Here is an 8,073-nt window from a genome sequence, read left to right as displayed (position 1 = left end):
AGCCCCCTTCTAATCATTGGAATTATCTCCCTAATAAACCAAATTCTATTAATTACTTTCCACTGACTTCTGCATTGGACTTTTATGTGTGTTTTGGATACTTAAATCTATCACATGATAGCAGTGGGAAAGAACATCATATCTTTATTTTGGTCCAGGGTGCTGAAAAATTTGTCACTGTAAATCTCATTTTGAGGGGGCTTTATGAACGTCTTATTCTTTTCTGATTACAAAACTAACACACATCATATAAGACAGTATAAAGAATAAACATAATCCATATTTCTTATTCTAATGATAACATTTAGTATAATCTCTTTCAGGAAAGTAAAAATTATTTAAAAAGACTATTTTAAATAGATTTATAACATTCTATTATTTGAATATAATTATATAACCATCCTTGCAATTTTATAATACTTAGGTTGTTTCTAATATCTCATTATCATAAATGGTGTTGGATGAACTTCTTTCCCCAAACCTCCAATTCTCTTCTTAGGAAATTGCTTAGAAGTTGAATCATCAGGTTCATGGGCAATAATGAAAAAAATCATCACTTTTTCTAAAATTAAAACATAAAATTGGGAACAATAATAAAATAGTACCAAAGAGTTCAAAATAAAAATTAAAAGCCTTTTTTTAACCTTCATAAAAATGAACTCAAAATGGGCCATACACCTACATATAAATGCAAAACTATGAAACATCTGGGAGATGACATAAGAGAAAATCTAGATGATCTCAGGTTTGGCAATGACTTTATAAATGCAACATGAAAGGTACAGTCTATTAAAGAAATAAGTGATAATTTTGACTGTGTTAAAATTAAAACATTTTTGCTTTACAAAGTCACTGTCAAGAGAATGAGAAGACAAGCCACAGACTGGGAGGAGATATTTGCAAAGGACATTTATGATAAAGGACTGTTAAATTCAAAATATTCAGAGAACTTTTGAAACTCAGCAATAAGAGAATGAAGAATCTGTTTGAAAAATGGGCAAAATATCTGAACAGACACCTTACCAAAGAAGATCTATAGTTGGCAGATAAGCATATGTGAAAAGATATGTGACATAATATGTCATTAGGGTAAAACAGTGAGATACCACCATTAGCATGGCAAAAATCCAAAACACTGACAATACCAAATCCTGGTGAGGATGTGGAACAACAGGGACTCTCTTTCTTTGCCGGTGGGAATACAAAATGGTAGAGCCACTTTGGAAGACAGTTTGTCATATTCTTACAAAACTAGACGTACTCTTACTATATGATCCAGCAGTTGTGCTCCTTGGTACTTCTCCAGAAAAGTTGAAAACTTATGCACACAAAACTCTGCACACAGATATTTATAGTAGTTTTATTTATAATAGCCAAAACTTGGAACCAAAAGTATGTGAATTCACCTTCAGTAGGTGAATTGATAATTGAGTTGTGGTATATCCAGACAATGGAATCTTATTCATTACTAAAAGTAAATGAGCTGTCAAGCTATGAAAAGAAACATAGGAACTTTGAATGCTTAACTGAGTGAAAGAAGCCAATCTGAAAGATTACATACTGGATTATTCCAACTACATGACATTCTAGAAAAGGTGAAACTATGGAGATAGTAAAAAGATCAGTGGTTGCCAGAAGATGGGAATGGGGGGAGGGATGAATAGGCAGAGCATAGAGAATTTTCAGGGCAGTGAAGAAACTATTCCGTATGATATTATAATGGTGGATACATACCATTATATGTCTGTCCAAACCCATAGAATTTAAAACACCAAGAGTGAGCCCTATTTAAACTCTGGACTTTAGGTGATAATGGTATGTCAGTGTTGTTTCATCTGTTGTTATAAATGTATCACTGTGGTACAGGGACGCTGTGTGTTCATGAAGTGGAGGCAGGGCATATATGGAACTCTTTGTAACTTTCTACTCAGTTTTACTGTGAACCTAAAACTACTCTAGAAGACAGAGGCTATCTAATAAAAAAAGCCCCTCCACCCCAGCCTTCTATTTCTACAGGTCCATTTATTAGAAAAGAATCATCTTTGGCCATTTCTCATTTCTCATTTCTCTTGTTAGTTATTCTGGTAGTTGTAAGATGCTTATATCTAACCCTTGATTTTTCAGCTTTGGGAGGTTTCTCTTGTTGCTGTGCTAAGAAAGATGAGGAATTCAGCTCATATTTATTATCCTCCACCCCCACTAATTTTGTTTGCTATATAGTTTTACCAGTAGTTTCCTTTGTACATTTCAAACTATATTTTGGTATCTTAATCTTAATGTAGTATACACCTTGGGTTAGCTATGTGTTTGGCTTTCCTTCTCAGTACTTCACCACTGTCATGAAAGCCACCTCAAAGATTAATAGGCATGGTGGTAATGTGACTATAATAAAGAAAAAGTAATCAAACTAAAGTTGAGGGATAGTCTACGAAATAACTGGCCTTTATTCTTCAAAAGTCAAAGTCATGAATAACAAAGACTGAAATATTATTCTAGATTAAAGAAAACTACAGAGATACTACAACATGTAGTTCTGGATTGGATTCTGGATTAAGAAAAAAATGTATTTTCTTTTTTAATAAAAGATATAGTGGGACAAATGAGACAATTTTAATAAAGCCTATGGTAAATGTTAATTAGTGTTAATTTCCAGATTTTGATAATTGTACTGTGATTCTGTAAGCGAATGTCCTTGTCTTTAGATAATACACAATGAAACTTAGGGGTAAAGGAGCATTTATTTGCAACTTACTTTCAAACAGTGAATGTGGATATATAGAGAGAAAATGCTAAAGTAAATATAATGAATTGTTAACATTTGGGAAATCTAGGGGAAGCAATTCTTTGCACTATGGCAACTTTTCTGTAAGTCTAAAACACCTTTACAGTTGGCTTGTTTCAATCAGGTCTCAGGTAAAATCCATATATTGCGTTTGTTTGGGGTGGCTCTTAAGAGTCTTGTAATCCATATGGTTCATGCTCCCTTTCTTTTAAAATGCCACTTTTTAATTATAGAAACAACCATTTGACCCACTTTTGAATTTGGATGATCATATGTTCTTTGTGTCACTTAATATATTTCTTTATCATGCATTTTTCCTGAAGACTGGTACATTTAAGAAGTTCCAGTGAATTTGTGTTAAAAAAAATTGGCATGGTGGTACTAGGGGAAGGATGCAGTAATTCAGGGCAGCATTTAGTTAAAATAAGGGAGGGAGATGGCACATTAGTCTCTAGCAGTGTCAACTGGAAAAGATCTGAGATGCTTACACATTAAGAAAATTGAGGGTCTCGCTCACTGCAGTCCACCCATGCTTCTTGTCCTCCCACCACTCATTTTCATGCCCACTGCTGCCACCTCCACCTATCACCCTGGAAGAGGAGATCCCTGCACTCATCATTGATGATAACTCTGGTATATGCAAGGTGGGCTTTGCTGGGAATGATGTCCCTTGTCTCCCCGCCATATTCCCATCCATTGTCAGAAACCCCCTGCCTCCAAGGTGTTGTCATGGTGGGCATTAGCCAAAAGGACTCCTATGTGGGCAACAGGGCCCAGAGCAAGCAAGGCATCCTATCCTCAAGTACCCTATTGAGCCTGGCATCATCACCAACAAGGAGGATATGGAGAAGATCTGGTACCACACCTTCTACAATGAACTGCACATGGCCCCCAAGGAGCACTACAACACTTCCACCACTGGTATTGTCATGGACTCTGGGGACAGGGTAACCCACACTATGCCCATCTTTGTGGGGTACTCCCTGCCCTGTGCCATCCTGTGCCTGGACCTGGCTGGCCAGGACCTGATGGACTACCTCTTGAAGATATTCACAGAGAGTGGTTACAGTTTCACCACCACAGTTGAGTGGGAAATCGTGTGTGACATAACCGAGAAGCTCTGCTAGGTCAACCTCTACTTTGAGCAGGAAATGGCCACTGTGGTGTCCTCCTCCTCCTTGGAGAAGAGCTATGAGCTGGCTGATAGTCAGCTGATCACCATGGGCAAGAAGTGGTACCACTGCCCTGTGGGATTTTCCCAGCTATCCTTTCTGGGTATGGAGTCCTTTGGTATCCATGAGATCACCTTCAACTTCATCATGAAGTGTGACTCTGACATCTGGATGGACCTGTACTCTAACACAGTGCCGAATGGTGGGACCACCATGTACCCAGGCATCTTGGACAGAAGGCAGAAAGGGAGCACTACGCTGGAACCCAGCATTATGAAGATTAAGGTCATTGCTTCTCCTGAATGCAAATACTTTGTGTGGATCAGGGGCTCCATCCTGGCCTTGCTGTTCACCTTTAAGCAGATGTGAATCAGCAAACAGAAGTATGAAGAGTTGGGCCCCTCCACTTCCCACTGCAGATGCTTCTAAATGCCTTGCAAGCAGTTATGTAGCATTTGCTGCATGAGTTAATTCCTAAGTATAAATTTACCCTGGCAAATGTGTACACTTCATGCTAGCCTCATAAACTGGAATACGCCTTTGAAAATAAATTTGTCCTTGAAGCTTGTATCTGATGTCAGCCCTGGATGGAAGATTGTTGCTGATTTTGACTTTGTATTCAAATTAAATTTTCTCTTGGTATATGTTTAATACCTTGTACATAACCTTGATTTAAACCTCTTTTATAGGGGCGCCTGGGTGGCTCAGTCGGTTAAGCGTCCGACTTCGGCTCAGGTCATGATCTCGCAGTCCGTGAGTTTGAGCCCCGCGTCGGGCTCTGTGCTGACAGCTCAGAGCCTGGAGCCTGTTTCAGATTCTGTGTCTCCCTCTCTCTCTGACCCTCCCCCATTCATGCTCTGTCTCTCCTTGTCTCAAAAATAAATAAACATTAAAAAAAAAATTTAAACCTCTTTTATAGAATGTGGCTTAGTCATTTCATGGCTGAGGGAGAACATGTTTATGGAAGAGAAATCCATTGGTTTGATGAGCATCCTCCATAAAGTTCTTTTTAAAAAAAAATTTTTTTTTTACTGTTTATTTTTTGAGAGAGAGAGAGAGAGACAGAATGTGAGCAGGGGAGGGGCAGAGAGAGAGGGAGACACAGAATCTGAAGCAGGTTCCAGGCTCCGAGCTGTCAGCACAGAGCCTGATGTGGGGCTTGACCTCACAAGCTGTGAGATCATGACCTGAGCTGAAGTCAGACACTCAACCGACTGAGCCATCCAGGCGCCCCCATAACGTTCTTGATCTGAGTTGGGTATTAACGTGTGAGAGCTGCCTATTTCAGGATTATCTAAAGGCTGGCAAGATTTTTGAACCAGTTGAAATTTCTTTGTCTTTCTGGTCTGACAGGATTAGGAAGGTCTGAGGTTTAGGACCCACTTTCCTTTCTTATCCAGTGTTTTCCTACCAGAACACTGTGGGTTGTTACTAACTGCCTTGTGTTGGAAAACAGTTTACATTTACACCTGTAAATTTATTCATCCTTTTAATATACTAAGGTTTTGTACACAATTCTCAATTGTTTAAGAGATGACAACATCTTTTGGTTTTCTTCTGTCATGTGAGAACATTAGGCTCTCAGCAACATGTCATTGTTTGAGGAAAATAAAGTGCTGCAGTAAACTGGAAAAAAAAAAAAAAATCAGCGGGATAGCCTCCCTTGCTTCTTGTCCCAACCTTCTACTTTCGTAAGAAAGGTGAGGACATGAGGTATTCAACAGAATATTATAAAGCATTTTTCCTAATTATAGTTTCAGGACTTGCATCATTTCTACAGAGCTGTATAATAGTTAATTTAGTCATTTACTGATTATCCCTGAGAGCTTTTTTTCTGAGTTGTATTCTCTTCTTTCTTAGCACATTCTCCCTCACTGATCTTACCTGCAGAATGCTGATGCCTCCCAAATCTGCATCTCTTGTGTAGTCTGTTATTACTCTCCTTGAACAGGTTCCTCAGATTTAGGAAATTCATGACTGCTCTTGTCCTTTCTTTCCAGAATTTCTTAATCTTCCATAGTACAATGAATATGACCACTATCAAACAATTGCTCAGGGAAAAAAAAATGTGTGTCATCCTGTATTTCTCTGTCTCCTTTATCCTCCCCACATCTGGTTGGTCCTCAAGTCCTGTTGATTTTCCCTGCTACACGGTTTTTTTTATTGTTTTTTTTTCTTTGTTTGTTTTTACTGTTCCATTCACGTCTATCTTTACCACTGTTGTCCTTGTCCAGGCTACTGTGTTTCTCAAGTGGATTACTGTAGCTGCTTTCTGTCTGATTTGCTCATTGTGTTCAACCAGAGTGGTCTTTTTAAAATACAAATTCAATCAGTGTTACTCTCCTGCTTAAATCTCTAACATAAAAACGTACGTATTAGTTGTGATTCTCCAAAGAAGCAGAACTGATGAGATATAGGTAGAGAAATATATAGGAGGAGATTTATTATAGGTATTGGCTAATGTGGTTTTAGACGCCCAGAAGTCCCATGATCTGCTGCTGTCTCTAAGCTGGAGAACCAGGAAATGGTGTAATTCAGGTTATGTGTTAAGGCATGAGAACCACAGGATGGATAGTCTAAGCCTCTCTCTGAATCCAAAAGCCCAAGAATCAGAGCACTGATGCACCGGTGCAGAAGATCAGTGTATCAGTTCAAGCATAAAGAATTAATTTGTCCTTTCTCCATGTTTTCATTCTATTCAGGCCCTCAACAGTTCGGATTATACCTACTTGCATTGGTAAGAGCCATCTGCTTTACTCAGTCTAATGATTCAAATCCTAATTTCTTTCATAAACACCCTCAGAGACACACCCAGAAGTAATGTTTTTACCACCCATCTGCACATCCCTTAGTCTAGTCAAGTTGACTTGTAAAATTTATTATCATAATATGGAGATACCTAATATCTATATCATCTATATCTATCTACCATCTATGTCTCCATACATACACATACATACACACATACACAGACATGCTCTTGAGGACATGTGCCTACAGACCTCATAGCCTCCTCTTGCTAGAATTTCTTTCTTTTCCTTGGCCATCTTACTCTCTTGTGCTTCTGGAATGTCACACAGGTTATTTCTTTTGCCTGGACTGTCTGTCCTACCCCTCTTTAATTGGTAACTCATTCTTATCTTTTGTGTCTTAACTCGGTTTACATATCTTTTTCTCCTTTAATCTTTCCTTTATCACTGAACTCTGGAATAGGTATCATTCAGAGGTCCTCCTTGGGAAATATTTTTGCTTTTTCCATCAAGGTATATTGTCATGATGTATAATAATTCCTGTTTGCATGTTTGATCCCAGCAGGCTGAGTTCTGTGCATGTATTAAAACACGTAAGTATATGCATGCTTATTGAGTGAGTATGTAGGCGAACTGAGAAATGGAAAGATTCTATCTAGCATCTACATAGGACTTTGGTGTTAAAAAGAAGTCTGTGAAAGGAAAAAAAATAAAAGCAAGAATATGAAAGAAAACATTTAATACCAGAAGGTAAAGTTTCCAATTATTGCTTCTACTTAAAGTGAGAAAGACATGAAATAATTCATACTCCCTTTGATCTTTGATAAATTGGTTCTTTTCTCTGAATGTTAATTCATAAAATAGAAATATTTAATCATAAAAGTTATTCATTTTTAGTCTGACCCATGATTTTTTCATTCATTCAATAACTATTTATTGGTGTCTACTATATTCCAGGAGCCATTCTAGCAATTTGGCCATTTTCAGGAAGTAGTAGAAAGTTCCATAAAATACTGAGAAAAATGAGTAGTAGAAAAAGGATCAAAATATTTTCTCTTGAGAAAAATGAATAGTGGAAATAGGATTGAAGTATTTTTTCTCCCTTTTAAAAATTGAAATAAAATTAACAGATAACATTGTATTAGTTTCGGATATAGAAAATAACGATTCAGTATTTGTATACATTGTGAAGTATTCATCTGAACAAGTCTCATTACCATCTGTCCTCATAGAAGTTACAAAAAAATTGTTTTTTTCTGGTGATGAGAACTTTTAAGATCTACTTTATTAGTAATTTTCAAATGTGCAATACAATATTATTAACTGTAACCATCATAGTGTGCATTACATCTCCATGACTTACTTATTT

At 37.4% G+C, this 8,073-nt stretch overlaps 1 pseudogene; it reads left to right on the top strand.

Annotated features, from left to right (window-relative positions):
• The first annotated feature begins 772 nt into the window (after nt 1–772).
• Nucleotides 773–4,537, top strand: LOC123607216 (annotated as a pseudogene).
• The last annotated feature ends 3,536 nt before the right edge of the window (nt 4,538–8,073 follow it).

The sequence above is a fragment of the Leopardus geoffroyi genome, chromosome A2 (genome assembly GCF_018350155.1).
Source record: "Leopardus geoffroyi isolate Oge1 chromosome A2, O.geoffroyi_Oge1_pat1.0, whole genome shotgun sequence".
NCBI lineage: Eukaryota > Metazoa > Chordata > Mammalia > Carnivora > Felidae > Leopardus > Leopardus geoffroyi.
This window is presented reverse-complemented; position numbering and strand designations above follow the sequence as displayed.